The sequence below is a fragment of the Heptranchias perlo genome, unplaced genomic scaffold (assembly GCF_035084215.1).
Source record: "Heptranchias perlo isolate sHepPer1 unplaced genomic scaffold, sHepPer1.hap1 HAP1_SCAFFOLD_55, whole genome shotgun sequence".
Taxonomy (NCBI): Eukaryota; Metazoa; Chordata; class Chondrichthyes; order Hexanchiformes; family Hexanchidae; genus Heptranchias; species Heptranchias perlo.
In genome coordinates, this window is record NW_027139570.1 from 5,065,104 (window position 1) to 5,075,578 (window position 10,475).

The window sequence follows — 10,475 nt, forward strand, 5'->3', positions numbered from 1 at the left end:
TCACCAGCCGTGTTGAAAACAAAACATGTCTCTAACTTTCGCGTCTTTTTTCGAAAGGCAAAAAACATATTTCCCATGACCTCTGAAGGATGGACAAGTACATTTCAGAAAGCTGAATCAAGTTCACCAGCCTTTTAATCCGGAGTCAGACCTTTGCGCCACGCACTCTGAAGACAGGATCCTGGATGTTATTATATTTTTTGAATGTTTCTCAAACACCGTTTCATATATTGGTTGAATGGATGAGGCTTATCAAATCTCCGCCAGATCCCACCGGTAATGAGACAGTATTGGAAGCAGCCTTCACCCCCAATATCACGCTGGCATTCATCGCCTGCTCTCAGCGGACTGCATTAACAGGGCTTGGAGATATGGACTTTGTTCACATTTAATCAGCAATGTGAATCGTTCAATATTTAATCATTTTTAATGGGGACAACGTTTCAAAATATTTCCGCCCGGTTTCGAACCGGGGACTTTTCGCGTGCGAGGTGAACGTGATAACCACTACACTACGGAAACCTGACACCTCCAACCTCGTGATAGGGATATAACCCCTCAGCCAAACTAATTTCCGTATTGCTGTCCAGGAGCTCATTTCACAGGGATACATTCACTGCGCTGTATTTCGGAAGGCTGCAGAGAAGGATCGGTGACGATGGTCAGGCAGGGAATCCCAGAGCATCGCGCCCACACAAACATTTCACTGTTTTTTTTTGCATGTGCCTGATATCCGACCGCAGTGTAAATTATGGCGAATCAGGCATGCTCAGATGACATTGATCACAGAGTGTTTTCTTGCAGCCAAATCACACATTAGAAAACTTGAAATGAGATGAAGAGATCGGAGCCATTTAAAGTGCTCCCAGTTACTGCTGATCAGGAATTGAAACCTGGCACCGGCTTCAGTGCTATCAGAATGAGGCAATGAATCCAAAAGTGGGACGAAAAAGGTGCAATTTTCGTCCCTGGGTGGGCTCGAACCACCAACCTTTCGGTTAACAGCCGAACGCGCTGACCGTTTGCGTCACAGAGACCGTCTGGTCCTTTTTCTTGCAAGATACACTAAAGCAGCGTGTCACCGAGCCAAAGTTACATGTTGCAGCCACAGAAATGCAATTGTTCACTATCAGTGTTACTTTTCCAGAAATAAAGGATGGGACATTGTTTATGGAAACATGGAAACGGTCTGGTCTCGCTCACAGCATCGATATCACCGCCAACCAGCTCTCCTGCAACCGGCGCGCCCACCGGTGCTTTGTCTGTTAGTTCGTTGCACTGTGGGAGATCCTTCGCCACACTGACTGCAGCGGTTTAAAAAGCCGGCTCACCACCACCTTCTCAAGGGCTTTTTGGGATGGGCAATAAATGCCGGCCTCGCCAGCGACGCCCACATCCCATGAACGAATAAAAAGAAAATATTCTGAGCGTCCTGATGCTGATGTCAGGTTTTGATCCCTGATCTGCAGTAACTGGGAGCTGAAATATTAATTGTACCGAATGCAAACACTCCCTGATATATTTAACACTCTTACATGCCTTCCCTGCTGGCCTCGTCGTTCGGCTTCGGTGATTTCATCACGGCGGCCTGGGTTGGGAATATGCTGTTACAAAAAAGAATTGCCAATTTTGTCGAATCACAGCAAACTTACGGCACAAAAGCAAGCCATTCGGCCCATCCTGTCCGCACCGGCCGGAAATGAGCTACCCAGCCGAATGCCACTTTCCAGCACTCGGTCTTTAACCTTGTAGGTTACGCCACTTCAAGTGCATATCCAAGTATTTTTTTAAATGTCACGACGGATTCTGCCTCGACCACCCAGTCAGGCAGTGAGTTCCAGACCCCTACCACCCTCTGGGTGAAAAAAATTCTCCTCAGCTCCCCTTAAATCCTTCCACCAATCATTTAAAATCTATGCCTCCAAGTTATTAACCTCCCTGCTAAGGTAAATATGTCCTTCGCCTCCACTCTGTCTGGGCCCTTCATAATTTTGTACACCTCAATTAAATCACCACTCAGCCTCCTCTGTTCCAAAGAAAACAACCCCTGACTATCCAATCTTTCCTCACAGCCAAAATTCTCCAGCCATGGCAACCTCCTCGTAAATCTCCTCTGTACCCTCTCTGGTCAAAAAATCGCAGCTTTTTTGACCAGTCTGTCATTTGGGACCTTGTAAAAGCCTTGCTAAAATCCATGTAGACTACATCAAAGTACTCCAGGTGTGTTCTCACCAAAGCCCTATTTAATTGCAGCAAGACTTCCTTACTCTTATACTCCAACCTCCTTTCAAAAAGGCAAACATACCATTTTTCTTCCTAATTGATTGCTGTTCCTGCATGTTAACTTTCTGTGATTTGTTTACAAGTTCACCAAACTCCCTCTGAATACCGACATTTATTGGACTCTCACCTTTTAAAAAATATTCTGCTTTTCTATTCTTCCTACCAAAGTGGACAATTTCACATTTTCCCACTTTATCCTCCAACTGCCACCTTCTTACCCAATCACTTAACCTGTCCACCTCCCTTTGCGTCCTCCTCACGGCTTACTTTCCAACCGACCTTTGTATCATCAGCAAACTTAGATACATTGCACTCGGTCCCCTCATCTCAGTCATTAATATAGATTGTAAACAGCAATTGCAACTTAAATTGTCCGCCCAGGATCGAAAGCAGGGCCGTTCGCGTGTAAAGCGAACTGGTAACCGCTGCTGACTTATACTGGGCAGAGGAGAACTGACCAGTCACCTCTCTCTGCTCTGATTGGGACATTTTTACTTCTCTTTAAACAACATCTCTCCTGTCCCACACTAAAATCATGGACCAGAATCATAGAATATTACAGCACAGAAGGAGGCCATTCGGCCGTGTTGCCGTGCCTACTCTTTGAAAGAGCTGTCCAATTTAGTCCAAAAAACCCAGCCTTTTCCCCGTAACCTTGCAAATCAGTTCTCTTCAAGTAACTGTCCAATTGCCTTTTGAAAGTTCCGATGAAAGCTGCTTCCACCACCCTTTCAGGGAGTGGCTACCAGATCGGAACAACCCTCTGTGTGAAAAAAAAAATCTCCTCATTTCCCCTCGAGTCCTAAAAGCTCACAATCCTTCTCCACGGATGCCTTTTTACAAACATTTCATTCATCAAAACCAAACAAGATACTCTGGAAAATGTCTTCATTTTCAAGTAATTAATGTTCCGAAGGAGCTCCCTAATTTCCCTCCCCTTTATGAATCAGATCATTCTCATCCGGATCTTTTTCCACATGAACCGGCCTCCCCTCCCAGGGGCTGAGTTCAGAATCTTCGAAGGATACAGCTCAGAAGCAGGCCATTCGGGCCATCGCGCCCGTGCCTTATCCAACAAACCATGTACCAGATTCTCCTGAATTCCAGGGTGTGGAACGAAAGCGAACAACAAAAGCCCTGACATTCGACCGTGGAGGTACAGGCAATTCTGTGACAAACCGGTTTGTCTTTTTCCCGGTTTTTCCCTGTCTATCTGACTGCGTTTATCTCTGTGCGTGTGGAGCTGCAGGCTGATTTTGAATTCATAAGTGTGTTTGTGTATGTTTCGTGCAATAAATAAATGAGTGAATCAGACGCTTTTCTCCCTGACACTGGGGAACTAGTGAGGCAGAATTCAGAGCAGGGTTCTGTTTATTGTGAAAAAGGGAATGCAATATGAATTCCGGAATTATTCAGAATTCTACCAGCGCTAAAACCAAATGCGACCCCCGCCGTGATTTAAATACGCAGCTTTCTGATTTAGATTCAGACGCGCTAACGTTGCGCTACGAGGTCTGATGGTAGCGATCGGGTTATTTACCTTTATGAAAGTTTCTCATGCACCATTTCATTTATTTCAGATTTCCAAATCCCGCCCACTCCCACCGGGTATCAGGCAGCCTCAGAAGCAGCCTTCACCTGTCCGCGGCAGCATGACTGCAGCAAATCCAATGACACACACCCGGAACCCAGAATCATCACATCACAGGAAAGGAACTGCTCAAAATACATAACAGGACAGGCAGCATCTGAAAAAACGCTGAGACTTTCGGTGTTTGGACTTTGTTCAGGACTGCTAACAGGACGGTGTGAAAATTTAAACTATGGATGTGTATAAATGGATGTCATGCTTCTTTATAAATTGAGTGTTTAAGTTATGTGTGCCATTTATAAATTTATTTTGATTATTTTTACAATATGATATATCTTGTTATAAATATATATGATTGCACCTGTGACACTTATAAATACATTTGGGTGTAACTGCTTGGTGGTTATCATTATATCTCTGTGTATCTGTGTTATGTATTTGTGTGTAATGAAAAGTAAGACATAGAGAAATAAATATCCGGAAAATACATTTACAATATATACCCCACAAAAAAGGAATAACTAAAAGATATATCTAAATAGATTTGTAAGCAGCAGTCATGAAATGCATTTACATCTTACAAATCAGAAATATATTTTCAATCTAACACGGCTGCAGCCCAATATATTTATAACCATCTGTTGACAATGTATAAGTCGGGTTTATGGTTATCGAGTGGTTAGAATTCGGCGCTTTCAGCACTATGGCCCGGGTTTGATTCCCGGTCAGCGCATTTGTTTTTACAAAACAGTTCACTTAATTACGCAAAATTATCCAAGTCTCTTAGATGATTCTTTCAATTACCATTAATAAACCCACAACTTTCTGGTTCACACTGAACGAAATGCTAACAAGTTTGCCGAGTAAATGTCGAAACGACGCGAACTTCTCTGACTTTCATCCCTTCTCATTTTACGCACTTTATTTTTGGAGTCTGCTTCAAAGTGTTCAGTGGTGATGAGACGAGGAATCTGGTGCAGCCGTTGTTGAATGTGAAAGGATTGCAGCCCAATTTACACGAGAGAAAGCTCGTGCCTGGAGGTTTGTGAGGAGCAAGTTCCAGCAAATTGTTTCTGTCCCGGGATTAAACCGGGAGTTTTTCGCGTGTGACGCCAACATGATAACCATTACACCACGAAAACACCTATTTAGTCCAGCCCAGGTCAGATGGAAGTGTTAAGGGAGAAAGTGAACTGCTGACTCCCACTTCTGGGGGATGTCCCAAAGCGCTTCATAGAGGTGTAATCAAAAACATGGAATCATGGAATCGCAGGAGTCCATTCGGCCCATCGTGCGTTGGCCAGCTCTTTAAAATAAATGGTGCAATTTTAAAGGGGGTGCAGGAACAGAGAGACCTGAGGGTATACGTACACAAATCTTTGAAGGTGGCAGGACAAGTTGAAGAGATTGTAAACGAAAACGTATTCGGAATCGTTGACTTTATTAATAGAGGCATAGAGTACAAAAGCAAGGAACTTATGCTGAACCTTTATAAATCACTGGTTAGACCCCAGCTGGCCATCACACAATTCTGCCCACCACACTTTAGGAAGGATGTCAAGGCCTTGGAGAGGGTGCAGAGGTGATTTACTAGAATGGTGCCAGGGATGAGGGATTGCAGTGAGGTGGAGAGACTGGAGAAGCTGGGGTTGTTCTCCTTAGAGCAGAGACGGTTAAGGGGAGATTTAACAGAGGTGTTCAAAATCATGAACGGTTTTGATAGAATAAATCAGGAGAAACTATTTCCAGTGCCAGAAAGGATGGTAACCAGAGGACACAGATTTAAGGTAATTGGCAACAGAGGTGAGATGAGGAGAATGTTTTTTACGCAGCGAGTTGACATGATCTGGAATGCACTGCCTGAAAGGGTGGTGGAAAAAGATTCAATAATAACATTCAAAGGGGAACTGGATAAATACTTGAAGGGGAAAATGTTGCAGGGCGATGGGGAAAGGGAAGGGGAGCGGGTCTAATTGGATAGCTCTTTCAAAGAGTTGGCACGGGCACGATGGGCCGAATGGCCTCCTTCTATGATGTTTCCATGCTGTGATTCTATGTTATGGAGGATTTTCTGATGCAGTGGATATTCGGGGCAGAGGACCAAGTGGGGATTGAGCTCGACGGCAAGTGTATACAGTTCGTTCAAAGGACTGAAGCCGATGGTTTCATTCTTCCCGTCGTTTAGCAGCAGGAAATTACTCGGCCATGCAGGCGACTTTTTTTGTCTTCATTCATGGGATGTGGGTGTTAATGGCAAGGTCAGCATTTATTGCCCATCTCGAATTGCTCTTGAGAAGGTGCTGGTGAGCCGCCTTCGTGAACTGCACCTTTCATTGACTGTGTCATTGACGTTTTCTGGATAGAGAGAAACTATTTCCTCTGGTTGGGGATTCTAGGACTCGGGGGCACAGTCCAAAAATTAGAGCCAGACCTTTCAGGAGTGAGATTAGAAAACACTTCTACAAACAAAGGATGGTAGAAGTTTAGAGCTCTCTTCCGCAAAGGGCAATTGATGCTAGCTTAATTGTTAATTTTAAATCTGAGATAGACAGCTTTTTGGCAACCAAAGGTATTAAGGGATATGGGCCAAAGGCAGGGATATGGAGTTAGATCACAGATCAGCCATGATCTCATCAAATGGAGGAGCGGGCTCGAGGGGCTGAATGGCCGACTCCTGTTCCTATGGTACATTTCCCCAAGTGTCTGTTCTCTCCACAGTTGTTGAATGACCGCCTTGTGCTTCCAGCATACTTTCGTTTAAAGCTCGGTTCAGGGACGAGCCGGTGGGCGTCAAAACGTGCCGTGGATCGAGACCGGGTTGGTGATTGCGGGAAGAGCAAATCAACTGGGCCGAAAAATCAACTGCAGCTCAAGCGGCAAATAAAATAGCAGATGTCAGAAGTGGGATTGGAACCCACGCCTCCAAATGAGATTGCGATCTGAACGCAGCGCCTTAGTCCGCTCGGCCATCCTCACTGACAAATGATTCCCTCATTCGCCACCCTTTCCACATTGAGACCCCCCGCCAGGAGACAGTTTCACTCACTCCAGTGCTTGGTGAGATAAATGCTGCTGGAAAGGCTCGGTGAGCGGGATGCCACCTCCCCGGGTTTTCCTGAGCCTATTGCACTTTATTCCTATTGAAACACGGGAATATCCGCAATCAGGAGCTAAAAAGAATTAAAAGTTGAATCACAGAGAAAGGGAATTCCATGTTAAATCTGATAATACAACCATCAGAGTTCCCTGGTGGTCTCGTGATTCGGATTTGGCGCTGTTACCTTCGTAGCCTCGGTGCGATTCCTGGTCAGGGAAGCAACTTTTGATCACTTGTTATATCAATCGCATGGAAGAGAAAAAAAAAGACAATCATTGTTTTAATCACCATTAATTAACCGATAAGGTTATTTTGCAGAATGAAAGGCCACTGAGGGAATTTGGAAAACTTTAATAATTTATTTTATGCGATGAACTTTTTATCCCTTCTCATTTTACACACTGTATTTTTAAGGGCTCGGTTTAAAATGTTCAATGCTCGTGAGACCACGAATTTGTGTTAAATTTAACAGGACCGGCTATTTCACAATGAGAAAATAAATTTGCCCCAACATAATGTTTCTGCCCGGGATTGAACCAGGGACCTTTCGCATGTAAAGCAAACGTGATAACCACTACACTACAGAAACCTCTGTTCAATCATCAGCCAGAAGTTCGAATGACTGCATTGATTCTCATTCATAACAATTCAATTGATCGAAGTTGACAAGTCACAAAAGAAAAATGTTCATTTCAAAGTTATTAAACTCCCAAATGTGGCCTGCCTTGTTTGGACAGGGGATGACCCTGACGTCACAGCCTCAACAAAGCATATTCTCAACATTTCCATTGGGAACAGGAGGAGGCCATTCAGCCCCTTGAACCTGTTCCGCCCTTCAATGAGATCAGAGATGATCTGAACCTCAAATCCATTTTCCTGCCTTTGCTCCCTGTCCCTCGATACCCTGACCCAACAAAAATCGATCGATCTCAGTCTTGAAAGCTTCAATTGGCCCCAGCATCCACAGGCTTTTGGGGGACAGAGTTCCCGACTTCTACTGCCCATTGTGTAAAAAAGTGCTTCCTGATTTCGAACCTGAATGGCATGGTTCTAATTTTAAGGTTATGTCCCCCTCGTTCTTGATTCCCCAGAGGAAATTGATTCTCTCTCTCTATTCTATCGAATCATTTAAAGATGTGAAACACCTCGCTCAGACCGCCCCTCAATCTTCTATACTCGATGGAATACGAGCCGAGTCCATGCAGCCTGTCCTCATAATTTAACCTTTTCAGCCCCGGTAACATTCTGGTGAATCTGCTCTGCACCCCCTCCAAGGCCAATCTATCCTTCCTGAGGTGCAGTGTCCAAAACTGAACGCAGTTACTCCAGACGCAGTCTAACCAGAGCTTTATATAACTGGAACATAACTTCCACTTCTTTATATTCCAGCCCCTGAGATAAAGGCTCACACTCCGTTAGCCTTTTCAATTATTTTTGGACCCATCCGTTAGCTTTTACTGATTTATGGAAATGAACCCTTAATTCTCTCTGCTTCTCCACAGTTCCTAGCTTCTTACCATTTGGAAAATACCCTGACCATAGGTCCAAAGTGGATTACCCCACATTGATCTCCATCTGCCATTGTTTTGCCCACTCACTTAATCTATCAATGTCCCTTTGCAACTTTCCAATCGCATTCCACACTACTCACTGTACCACCTGATTTAGTTTCATCAGCAAACTTGGATAGACGACTCTCTCTTCCTTCATCTAAGTCATTGATAAATATGGTGACAAGCTGAGAACCCCGTTACAGATCCCTGGGGGACACCACTCATCCCATGCTGCCCATTGGAGGATGTACCCATTGTCCCTACTCTCTGTCTCCCATCTTCGAACCAATTCTCTACCCATGTCAATACATTGCCTCAAGTTTCATGGACTTTCATTTTTGCCAACAGTCTCTTGTGTGGAACCTTATCAAATGCCTGTCGGAATTCTATGTAAATAATATCATAGGAACATAGGAACAGGAGTCGGCCAATCACGCCCCTCGTTCCTGCTCCGCCATTTGATATGATCATGGCTGATCTGTGATCTAACTCCACATACCCGCCTTTGGCCCATATTCCTTAATACCTTTGATTGCCAAAAAGCTATCTATCTCAGATCTAAATTTAGCAATTGAGCTGGTATCAATTGCCATTTGCGGAAGAGAGTTCCAAACTTCTACCACCCTTTGTGTGTAGAAATGTTTTCTAATCTCGCTCCTGAAAGGTCCGGCTCGAATTTTGAGACAAAATGGTGGCAAGTTCGCCGGACATCTTGGACAAAATGGCTGTAAGCACGGCGGCCATCTTGGACAAAATGACGGCAAGTCCTTCACGGCTGTTCGACAGGAACAGAAGGAGGCCATTGAGCTCCTCAAGCCTCTTATATGGGAACTGAAGGCCATTCAGCCTCTGAAGGCTGTTACACAGGAAAAGGAGGAGGCCATTCAGCCCCTCAAGCCCGGTACATCGTTACTGGAGGCCGTTCATCCCCTCAAGCCTGTTGCATGGAATCAGGAGGAGGCCATTCAGCCCTTCGAGCATGTTATACAGGAACCTGAGGCCAATCAACCCCTCAAGCCTGTCAAATAGCAAAAGGAGGAGGCTATTCAGCCCCTCGAGCCTCTTATATGGGATCTGAAGGCCATTCAGCACTTCGCGCCTTTTATTCAGGAACTGGACGCCAATCAACCCTTCAAGCCTGTCAGATAGCAAAAGGAGGAGGCCATTCAGGCCCTGGAGCCCCTTACACCAGATCTGGTGGCCAAAAAGCCCCTCAATCCTGTTACATAGGAACAGGAGGAAGCCACTCAGTCCCTCGAGCGTGTTATACGGAACTGAAGGCCATTCAGCCCCTCGAGCCCATTACACCGGAACTGGAGGCCAGACAGACCCTCCAGCCTGTTATATAGGAACAGGAGGAGGACATTCAACCCTTCGAGCCAGTTATACAGGAACTTGCCGCCAATCAACCCTTCAAGCTTGTCAGATAGCAACAAGAGGAGGCCATTCAGCCCCCGAGCCCGTTACACCAGCCCTGGAGGCCAATCAGCCCCTCAAGCCTGTTACATAGGAACAGCAGCAGGACATTCAGCCCCTCGAGCGTGTTATACGGGAACTGAAGGCCATTCAGCACCTCGAGCCTATTACACTGGAATAGGACTCGGCCATTAAGCCCCTTGAGCTTGTGGCATTGGAACAGGAGGAGGCCATTCAGCCCTTCGAGACTGTTAAACAGGATCTGGATGCAATTCAGCCCCTCGCGCATGTTACATAGGAACAAGGGGAGTCCATTAAGCCACACGAGCCTGTTACATAGGAACAGGAGTAGACAATTCAGCTCCTCAACCTGTTCCGCCATTCAATTAGATCATGGCTGATCTGTATCTTAAATCCATCTACCCGCCTTGGTTCCTTAATCCTTAATACCCTTGCCTAACAAATGTCTATCAATCTCCGTTTTGAAATTTCGGATTGACCCCCAGCTTCAACAGACTTTGGTGGGAGAGAGTTC

The 10,475-nt window shown here is 45.2% G+C and overlaps 3 non-coding genes across 3 annotated transcripts; all 3 read right to left on the reverse strand.

The window, feature by feature from the left end:
* Window positions 1–449: 449 nt before the first annotated feature.
* Window positions 450–522, reverse strand: trnaa-cgc (transfer RNA alanine (anticodon CGC)). The gene has a single exon. It is a non-coding gene; the product is annotated as a tRNA-Ala (tRNA).
* Window positions 523–963: 441 nt separating this feature from the next.
* trnan-guu (transfer RNA asparagine (anticodon GUU)) lies at window positions 964–1,037 on the reverse strand. Its single transcript has one exon. It is a non-coding gene; the product is annotated as a tRNA-Asn (tRNA).
* A 6,450-nt stretch (window positions 1,038–7,487) lies between these two features.
* trnav-uac (transfer RNA valine (anticodon UAC)) lies at window positions 7,488–7,560 on the reverse strand. The gene has a single exon. It is a non-coding gene; the product is annotated as a tRNA-Val (tRNA).
* Between the last annotated feature and the right edge of the window lie 2,915 nt (window positions 7,561–10,475).